Source organism: Balaenoptera acutorostrata, chromosome 3 (genome assembly GCF_949987535.1).
Source record: "Balaenoptera acutorostrata chromosome 3, mBalAcu1.1, whole genome shotgun sequence".
NCBI classification, from domain to species: domain Eukaryota; kingdom Metazoa; phylum Chordata; class Mammalia; order Artiodactyla; family Balaenopteridae; genus Balaenoptera; species Balaenoptera acutorostrata.
In genome coordinates this window covers 9376416-9387543 of record NC_080066.1, presented here as the reverse complement: position 1 = coordinate 9387543, position 11128 = coordinate 9376416, and the positions used below count along the sequence as shown (strand labels likewise).

The 11128-nt window shown below is 38.2% G+C and overlaps 1 pseudogene; it reads right to left on the bottom strand.

Moving 5' to 3' along the window:
• Positions 1-1921: 1921 nt before the first annotated feature.
• Positions 1922-5581, bottom strand: LOC103007323 (cilium assembly protein DZIP1-like; annotated as a pseudogene).
• Between the last annotated feature and the right edge of the window lie 5547 nt (positions 5582-11128).

The following is an 11128-nucleotide window of genomic DNA, read 5'->3' as shown; positions in this document are numbered from 1 at the left end:
CAGTCTAGGGCAGCTGGGAGTGTTGCCAAGTCTGAGCCTGTGCTGGCAGAGAAACAGGCTTTTCATGGGTGGAGGAAATTTGTTTCTGTCAAGAAAGATCACTCATAGGCTTGGAATTCACAGAATCCCTATATGCAGAGCAGAGTTAGTTCTCCCTGCCTACCTGCTAGTTCTCCACAAAGGATAAAAATGCATGTTAAGGGCTTCCCTGGTGGCGCAGTGGTTAAGAATCTGCCTGCCAATGCAGGGGACACGGGTTCGAGCCCTGGTCTGGGAAGATCCCACATGCCGCGGAGCAACTAAGCCCGTGAGCCACAACTACTGAGCCTGCGCGTCTGGAGCCTGTGCTCTGCAACAAGAGAGGCCGCGATAATGAGAGGCCCGCGCACCGCGATGAAGAGTGGGCCCCGCTTGCCGCAACTGGAGAAAGCCCTCGCACAGAAACGAAGACCCAACACAGCCAAAAATAAAATAAATAAATAAATTAATTAAAAAAAAAAAAAAAAATGCATGTTAAAAAACAAAAAAGGTTACTAATGTTTTAAAGCAATTAGTGATATCAATATGTTGAAGGATTTATAATATATGTAGAAGTAAAATATATGGCAATATTAATAAGAAAGGATTGAGGGGTATATAAAATTATAATATTAAAAGTCTTACATTATTCATGAAGCTGCAAATTGCTAACCACCAGAAATATACTACAAAAATATATAGTTAAAAAGCCAATAAAGAAGATAAAAGGGAATAATAAAAAGTTGATTAAAAGAAGATAGAAAAAGATAAAGAACAGATGGGATAGCCAGATAACAAGATAGCAGACTTAATTTCAGCCAAATCAGTAATTATTTTAAATATAAATGGACCAAATTCTCCAACTAGAGTGATTTTCATTAGATTGAAAAAGACCTAATTTTTATACTTTTTCTTTTTGTAATGGAGGGCTTTACTTGATGAAAGGTTGACAAAATGAAGAAAGATCCAAAATACAACAAACCATTTAGTTAAAATGTTACTTTTTTTTGGAAACAGAGTACATATAGTACCACAAAGTATAAAAAATGCAGAAAATGGTTTATATGTACTTTTTGACTGTTAACAATGTCATTGTTAAGAATAAAACTAACTTAGTTTTGCGGTATTTTAGAATATGGGTTGGGCGTTTTAAAAAAGTGAAAAAAACTACAGACATATATGAATTCAATATTGACTCGATCTATTCTGTTCATAGTATGATAAATTAACTGACGTTTAAACTGGCTACATTTTATTCATAACATATCCAAGGTAAAGATGATGATACAGAAAGGTTTTAAAGTATTTAAAGTTCTAAAATAAAACAACATGCTTACAATGGCTCAAAGCTGCATATGGTAAAAGTACTTCTGGAAAATGTAGTTATCTAACATGGGCCTAGCTATATTTTTATAACTCTAAACTTACTTCTATATGAAAAATAAGCAATCTACTCTTAAGATTTCACTGATTCCACTAACTCAATTTTAAGGATACTAACAAAACTTTATAATAAAACACTTCCAACGTGACAACATACATAAGAAAGATATAAAAAAAAAGGTTTTAATTCAAACCAAAACCTGATATAAGTTTAAAAAAAAATTCACTTAAAAATTAGTTGAAAAAAATACACTTAAGCACTAGAGTACCGTTCTGAAGAAGAGCTTTTTATGACTTCAGTGACACATTATTTTTAAGCAGCAGCAGTCTTAAACACCTTTATATGCTTCAAAATACTGTTGACAATTTGTTTTTTAATAACTGCATTAGGTGCCACTAAAGGGACTCTTGGTCTTTGAGAGTAAGCTTCCTTGTTATTGTAGGAGATACTGCCAAGCAGGAGCATTAGAATCGTGTAGGCGGTACTGAAATACTGTGCTACTGCAATACTGCTGGCGTCTGGAAGGGCCTCCTGATGCGTGGGGTGACAGTTACACATCTGAAGAGTCACTCCAATCAGTCTTGGTTACTAAGCTGCTTTTCAATGTGCTGGATTCATCCTGAGGTCCTTCTCCCTTTGGCCCTTTCAGGTTAGTTGCACCCCAGGCACTTGGCAGTTAAGTAGAATTTGACTCATTCTTCACAGGTGGAGGTTCCTTCTGTTCTCTTCCATTTCTTCTCCCCAAAGATTTCTCTTCCTCTAAGAATGATATGTCCCAGTCATCATTGTCCACATCTGCACACTTTAGATCTTCTTTTTGTTCTTTTTTGATGAACGCCTCAGCAACATTAAACCCACCAACTGGCTTATTCACATTTCTGTGATTTGAAACTGTCTTTTCAACTTTTCCAGTTAATGTTTTAATGGAGGTTCCTGTGGGCTTGGGAGAAATATCAGAGTCCTCAAGTTCACTTCCCTCAGTCCAGTCAGTGTCACTTTTGACGGTGCTCCTTCCAAAGCTACTCTTGTTGCTTTTAGATGACAGCACAGGAAGTAAGTCTGGTGAGGCACAGGCCTGGATGAGGTCCTCATCATCCAGCTCTTTCTCTGAACTGAAGGGAGGGGTCGCAATAGTTGAAGACTTTCTGGGAAAATGATCTTCTGTGATATTTTTCTTAACTTTTGGAACAGATGTCCTATCAGTAAAAACAGGTCTTTGTCTAACCAACTGTCTGCTTTTGGGAGGAAGATGTATTGCTTTGGGTATTTCTCCAGTTTAAAGGGTGTCCACTTGAGAAGCACTGTCCCTGTCTGTGGACAGTAGTATGCTCTCCTCAATTTTACAGGTGACCTGACGTTCAGGGAATTCACGAAGTTGCTGAATGTTAGGTACTTGTCATTCCCGCTCATGTCTTGCTGATACTATGGTTCTTAGCACTGTATTCAAGTGGTCACTTGGAATACCACGTATATCTGCATTAATCCCCAAGATTTCCAGTTACTCCACCAAACTCTCCTCCAAGACTGTTCTTATTTCCTTAACGAGGGAAGGGTTATTCTTCAAAGTTTTCCTTAAATGTATCTTGTCGTTATTTAATTTCTGTTCATTTTCCTTTCCTTTTTCTTCCTCTGAAAGTTCTTCTGTTGGTTCCAGTATGTGCAATGAGAATGCCTGTTCATGTGCCATTGCTAGACTTGACTTAGCATCCAAAGTCTGTGGTGCTGGGGTATTCATAGGTCCAGTTGGGGTAGTTGGCTTAGATTCAAAAGTTTGCCAGGTGAAAGGATTCCCTCTGGCCTCACTGACACTGTTTAATGGTTTCCTGGTAAACTCTTTAACCTGTTGTCTCTGAGTGATGATCAGCTCTTTCTGCTCCTGGAGCCTCTGCCCTAGCTCTTCTATCCTTTTCTTGTAGAATACATGACTTGCATTTAGATCATCTATCATTAGGCTTCGAAGTTTCTCTGTATGTGACAGGAGCCGGCCCTTCTCTTTCTTGTGTTCTTGATGAAGAGCCTGAACTCAAGTTGTCCACTTGCTTTCCTGACTATCAAGAAGTTGCATCACATTTTGGAAATCCTGGGGATGCTGAGGACATTCTTCTTTAAACTCATGTGCATCTTTTAATGTGCCTGTGCCTGACTTGATTTGCATATTGGATTTCTGGACTTCTGACAATTGATATTCTAATGCTGAATTCTTAGAAGTTAGTTCTTTAAACTCCTTCATAAACATTTCCTTGACTTTTTCCATTTCATCAACTAGTTTCTCCTTTTCTTCTTTCTATCTATCGAATAACTTCAGAAATTCTTCCTCTTTTGTTTTCTGCATTTCATATTCCTTAGAGAGTCTGACTGCATGGGCATGCTGTGCAGCCTCTAGCTGAGACTTGGTGAGCTCCTTCAACATGGCGGTCTCATTCTGGAGCTTGTAAGTCTGTACTCTTGTCTTATACTCTGCAAGTTGAGAATCTGCAGGGTGGCAGCACTGAATATGACTTTGTAGAAAACCTTGGTTCATAAAGACCTTGTCACAAAAACGGCACTGGTAATAGCTGGCTTTGGCCTCAATCATCAGCTGCTGGGTGGAAATCAACTTTTTCCTGTGTTTACACTCTTCCTTGAGTAACTTGATCTCACTGGCCCGCTTGGTGAGGAGTTTCTTGCTCTGCTCGCACTAGCCCAGGCCCAGGTGCAGCCACTCCTCCAGGTTGTGCAGCTGCGAGGTGAGGAACTCCTGTGAGTGTGAGTCGAGTATAAGTCTCTTATACTTTTTATAAGAGACTCACTTAAGAACATATATAGATTGAAAGTTAAATGATGGATAATAACATGTAAACTATAAGAAAATTAATGTGACATAAAGGAAAATTAAAATTAAAACCACAGTGAGACATGACTATCCATTAGAATGGTTAAAATTAAAAAGATGGACAAAACTATGTGTTGTCAAGAATATGGAGCAACCAAACTCTCATATACTGGTTGTGGGAATGCAGACTGCTACACGCTCATTCAAAAACTGCTTGACAGATATTATAACTAAACATATTGAAGAAAAACTCGTGCATATGCTGTAAGTAAATAAATAAAAAGTACCTGTACTAAATGGTTCATAGCAGCAATGAGGTATCACCTCACACCAGTCAGAATGGCTATCATCAAAAAGTCTACAAATAATAAATGCAGGGCAGCGTGTGGAGAAAAGAGAACCCTCCTACACTGCTGGTGGGAATGTAAATTGGTGCAGCCACTATGGAAAACAGTATGGTGGTTCCTTGAAAAACTGAAAATAGAGCTGCCATGTGATCCAGCAATATCACTCCTTGGTATATATCCAGAAAGTATGAAAACTCTAGTTTCGAAAGATACATGGACCCCAGTGTTCATAGCAGCATTGTTTACAATAATGAAGACATGGAAGCAACCCAAGTGCACTCCAACAGACAATGGTCTTAAGAAGATTGTGTGTGTATATACACACAATGGAACATTACTCATCCATAAAAAAGAATGAAATATTGCCATTTTCAGCAACATGGATGGACCTAGAGAATATTATGCTGAGTGAAATAAGTGTTACAGAGAAAAACAAATACTGTTTGACATCACATATATGGAATCTAAAATATAATACAAATGAATCTATATACAAAACAAACAGACTCACAGACATAGAAAACAAACTTACGATTGCCAAAGGGGAAAGGAATGAGGGGGGAGGGACAAATTAGAAGTATGGGATTAACAGATACAAACTACTATGCCTAAAATAGATAAGCAATAAGGATTTACTGTATAGTACAGGGAATTACACCCAATATCTTGTACTAACCTATAATGGAATATAATCTGCAAAAAATGAAAAACAAAACTGAATCATTATGCTGTACACCTGAAACTAAAGCAATATTGTAAATCAACCATACTTCAATTAAAAATATTTTTATTTCTAAGTTCACCATACAATCTTTATTTCTTCTCTTCCAATATTTCCTACATTTTTCTGTAATTAACTTTTCTGAAGCATAAATACCTGATTATGTCTCTTGTCTACTCAGAAATCTCTAGAATCTCTTCATGGCCTAGAAAGAAAATTATGATGCTTGGCACGTTGTAGATACCAATTACCAGTCCACATGCACATGCTTCTCCTTCACCCCCAGTCTTCTCTTCCATGTTCACACCAGTTCTCAGTGTCACAGTCACATGGAATTCATTGTTTCATGAGCATAGCCATACTTTTTAACTTGCATTCATTTAAACCATCTGACGACATGGAATTCCTATCCCTACCTGAAACTTAGCTCAGAAAATTCAGTGCTATGCCTTCCATAAACATGTCTTCAAACACTTTTGAAATTAATTAGCATCTCCCGTTATCTCACAGCCTTTGCTGTATATGTAGTAATCTAGCACTCACCTTGTGTGGAGTGATCTCGTGTTCACCTTGCTCTGCTTTTTCTTTTTCTTTTTTTGGGGGGGAGGTGGTTAGTTAATGACTTCTCTCTCTCCTATTATAAAACAATATATATATTTTTTAACATCTTTATTGGAGTATACTTGCTTTACAATGGTGTGTTAGTTTATTCTTTACAACAAAGTGAATCAGCTGTACATATACATGTATCCCCATATCTCATCCCTCTTGCGTCTCCTTCCCTCCCACCCTCCCTATCCCACCCCTCTAGGTGGTCACAAAGCACTGAGCAGATCTCCCTGTGCTATGCGGCTGCTTCCCACTAGCTATCGGTTTTACGTTTCGTACTGTATATATGTCCGTGCCACTCTCTCACTTTGTCCCAGCTTACCCTTCCCCTCCCCATGTCCTCAGTCCATTCTCTAGTAGGTCTGCATCTTTATTCCCATCCTGCCTCTAGGTTCTTCATGACCTTTTTTTTTTTTTTTTAGATTCCATATATATGTGTTAGCATACGGTATTTGTTTTTCTCTTTCTGACTTACTTCACTCGTAGGACAGACTCTAGGTCCATCCACCTCACTACAAATAACTCAATTTCATTTCTTTTTGAGGCTTAGTAATATTCCATTGTATATATGTGCCAAATCTTTATCCATTCATCTGTCGATGGACACTTAGGTTGCTTGCATGTACTGGCTATTGTAAATAGAGTTGCAATGAACATTGTGGTACATGACTTTTTTTTTTTTTTAATGCTAAGTTATTTCTTTTTGGCTGTGTTGGGTCTTCGTTTCTGTGCGAGGGCTTTCTCCACTTGCGGTGAGCGGGGGCCACTCTTCATCGCGGTGTGTGGGCCTCTCACTGTCGCAGCCTCTCCTGTTGCAGAGCACAGGCTCCAGACATGCAGGCTCAGTAGTTGTGGCTCACGGGCTTAGTTGCTCCGTGGCATGTGGGATCTTCCCAGACCAGGGCTCAAACCCGTGTCCCCTGCATTGGCAGGCAGATTCTTAACCACTGCACCACCAGGGAAGCCCCATGACTGTTTTTGAATTATGATTTTCTCATGGTGTATACCCAGTAGTGGGATTGCTGGATCGTATGGTAGTTCTATTTTTAGTTTTTTAAGGCACCTCCATACTGTTCTCCATAGTGGCTGTATCAATTTACATTCCCACCAACACTGCAAGAGGGTTCCCTTTTCTCCACACCCTCTCCAGCATTTACTGTTTGTAGATTTTTTGATGATGGCCATTCTGACTGGTGTGAGGTGATACCTCATTGTAGTTTTGATTTGCATTTCTCGAATGATTAGTGATGTTCAGCATCCTTTCATGTGTTTGTTGACAATCTGTATATCTTCTTTGGAGAAATGTCTGTTTAGGTCTTCTGCCCATTTTTGGATGGGGTTGTTTGTTTTTTTGATATTGAGCTGCATGAGCTGCTTGTCAATTTTGGAGATTAATCCTTTGTCAGTTGCTTCATTTGCAAATATTTTCTCCCATTCTGAGGGTTGTCTTTTCGTCTTGTTTATGGTTTCCTTTGCTGTGCAAAAGCTTTTAAGTTTCATTAGGTCCCATTTGTTTATTTTTGTTTTTATTTCCATTTCTCTAGGAGGTGGGTCCAAAAGGATCTTGCTGTGATTTTTGTCATAGAGTGCCCTGCCTATGTTTTCCTCTAAGAGTTATAGTGTCTGGCCTTAACATTTAGGTCTTTAATCCATTTTGAGTTTATTTTTGTGTATGGTGTTAGGGAGTGTTCTAATTTCATTCTTTTACATGTAGCGGTCCAGTTTTCCCAGCACCACTTATTGAAGAGGCTGTCTTTTCTCCGTTGTATATTCTTGCCTCCTTTATCAAAGATAAGGTGACCATATGTGCGTGGGTTTATCTCTGGGCTTTCTATCCTGTTCCATTGATCTATATTTCTGTTTTTGTGCCAGTACCATACTGTCTTGATTACTGTAGCTTTGTAGTATAGTCTGAAGTCCAGGAGCCTCATTCTTCCAGCTACGTTTTTCTTTCTCAAGATTGCTTTGGCTATTCAGGGTCTTTTGTGTTTCCATACAAATTGTGAAATTTTTTTGTTCTAGTTCTGTGAAAAATGCCAGTGGTAGTTTGATAGGGATTGCACTGAATCTGTAGGTTGCTTTGGGTAGTATAGTCATTTTCACAATGTTGATTCTTCCAATCCAAGAACATGGTATGTCTCTCCATCTGTTTGTATCATCTTTAATTTGTTTCACCAGTGTCTTATAGTTTTCTGCATACAGGTCTTTTGTCTCCCTAGGTAGGTTTATTCCTAGGTATTTTATTCTTTTTGTTGCAATGGTAAATGGGAGTGTTTCCTTAATTTCACTTTCAGATTTTTCATCATTAGTGTATAGGATGGAAGGTTGTGCTTTTCTAAGAATTTGTCCATTTCTTCCAGGTTGTCCATTTTATTGGTATATAGTTGCCTGTAGTAATCTCTCATGATCTTTTGTATTTGTGCAGCGTCAGTTGTTACTTCTTTTTCCTTTCTAATTCTATTGATTTGAGTCTTCCTTTTTTCTTGATGAGTCTGGCTAATGGTTTATCAATTTTGTTTATCTTCTCAAAGAACCAGCTTTTAGTTTTATTGATCTTTGCTCTTGTTTCCTTCATTTCTTTTTCATTTATTTCTGATCTTTATGATTTCTTTCTTTCTGCTAACTTTGGGGTTTTTTTGTTCTTCTCTCGCTAATTGCTTTAGGTGTAAGGTTAGGTTGTTAATCTGAGATATTTCTTGTTTCTTGAGGTAGGATTGTATTGCTATCAACTTCCCTCTTATAACTACTTTTGTGGCATCCCATAGGTTTTGGGTCATCATGTTTTCATTGTCACTTGTTTCTAGGTATTTTTTGATTTCCTCTTTGATTTCTTCAGTGATCTCTTGGTTATTAAGTAGTGTATTGTTTAGCCTCCTTGTGTTTGTATTTTTTACAGATTTTTTCTTGTAATTGATATCTAGTCTGATAGCACTGTGATCGGAAAAGATACTTGATATGATTTCAATTTTCTTAAATTTACCAAGGCTTGATTTGTAACCCAAGATATGATCTATCCTGGAGAATGTTCCATGAGCACTTGAGAAGAAAGTGTATTCTGTTGTTTTTGGATGTAATGTCCTATAGATATCAATTAAATCCATCTTGTTTAATGTATCATTTCAAGCTTGTGTTTCCTTATTTATTTTCATTGTGGATGATCTGTCCATTGGTGAAAGTGGGGTGTTAAAGTCCCCTACTATGATTATGTTACTGTCGATTTCCCCTTTTATGGCTGTTAGTATTTGCCTTATGTATTGAGGTGCTTCCATCTTGCATGCATAGATATTTACAATTGTTATATCTTCTTCTTGGATTGATCCCTTGATCATTACGTCATGTCCTTCTTTGCCTCTTGTAATGGTCTTTATTTTAAAGTCTATTTTGTCTGATAGGAGAATCGCTACTCCAGCTTTCTTTTCATTTCCATTTGCATGGAATATCTTTTTGATCCCCTCACTTTCAGTCTGTATGTGTCCCTAGGTCTGAAGTAGGACTCTTGTAGACAGCATATATATGGGTCTTGTTTTTCTCTCCATTCAGCCAGTCTATGTCTTTTGGTTAGAGCATTTAGTTTATTTACATTTAAGGTAATTATCGATATGTATGTTCCTATTACCATTTTCTTAATTGTTTTGGGTTTGTTATTGTAGGTCTTTCCTTCTCTTGTGTTTCCTGCCTAGAGAAGTTCCTTTAGCATTCGTTGTAAAGCTGGTTTGGTGGTGCTGAATTCTCTTAACTTTTGCTCGTCTGTAAAGGTTTTAATTTCTCCATTGCATCTGAATGAGATCCTTGCTGGGTAGAGTAATCTTGGTTGTATGTTTTCCCCTTTCATCACTTTAAATATGTCCTGCCACTCCCTTCTGGCTTGCAGAGTTTCTCCTGAAAGATCAGCTTTTAACCTTATGGGGATTCCCTTGTATGTTATTTGTTGTTTTTCTCTTGCTGCTTTTAATATTTTTTCTTTGTATTTAATTTTTGATAGTTTGATTAATATGTGTCTTGACCTGTTTCTCCTTGGATTTTTCCTGTATGGGACTCTCTCTGCTTCCTGGACTTGATTAACTATTTCCTTTCCCATATTAGAGAAGTTTTCAACTATAATCTCTTCAAATATTTTTCTCAGTCCCTTTCTTTTTCTCTTCTTCTTCTGAGACCCCTATAATTCGAATGTTGGTGCGGTTAATGTTGTCCCAGAGGTCTCTGAGACTGTCCTCAATTCTTTTCATTCTTTTTTCTTTATTCTGCTCTGTGGTAGTTATTTCCACTATTTTATCTTCCAGGTCACTTATCTGTTCTTCTGCCTCAGTTATTCTGCTACTGATTCCTTCTAGAAAATTTTTAATTTCATTTATTGTGTTGTTCATCATTGTTTGTTTGCTCTTTAGTTCTTCTAGTTCCCTGTTAAACGTTTCTTGTATTTTCTCCATTCTATTTCCATGATTTTGGGTATGTTTACTATCATTATTCTGAATTCTTTTTCAGGTAGACTGCCTATTTCCTCTTCATTTACTTGGTCTGGTGGGTTTTTACTTTCTCCTTCATCTGCTATCTCTTTCTCTGTTTTCTCATTTTGCTTAACTTACTGTGTTTGGGGTCTCCTTTTCACAGGCTACAGGTTCATAGTTCCCATTGTATTTGGTGTCTGCCCCCAGTGGGTAAGGTTGGTTCAGTGGGTTGTGTAGGCTTCCTGGTGGAGGGGACTAGTGCCTGTGTTCTGGTGGATGAGGCTGGATCTTGTCTTTCTGGTGGGCAGGTCCACGTCTGGTGGTGTGTTCTGGGGTGTCTGTGGCCTTATTATGATTTTAGGCAGCCTCTCTGCTAATGGGTGTGGTTGTGTTCCTGTCTTGCTAGTTGTTTGGCATAGGGTGTCCAGCACTGTAGCTTGCTGGTCCTTGAGTGGAGCTGGGTCTTGGCGTTGAGATGGAGATCTCTGGGAGATTTTCACCATTTGATATTACGTGGAGCTGGGAGGTCTCTTGTGGAGCAATGTCCTGAACTCGGCTCTCCCACCTCAGAGGCACATGCCTGGTGCCCGACCAGAGCACCATGTCCCTGTCATCCACATGGCTCAGAATAAAAGGGAGAAAAAAGGAAAGAAAGAACGAAAGAAAGAAAGAGAAAGAGAGAAAGAAAGAAACAGAGAGAGGGAGAGAGGGAGAGAGGGAGGAAGGAAAGAAGGGAGAGAAGAAAAAGTTATTAAAATAAAAAATTTATTAAAAATTTTTTTAAAAATTTAA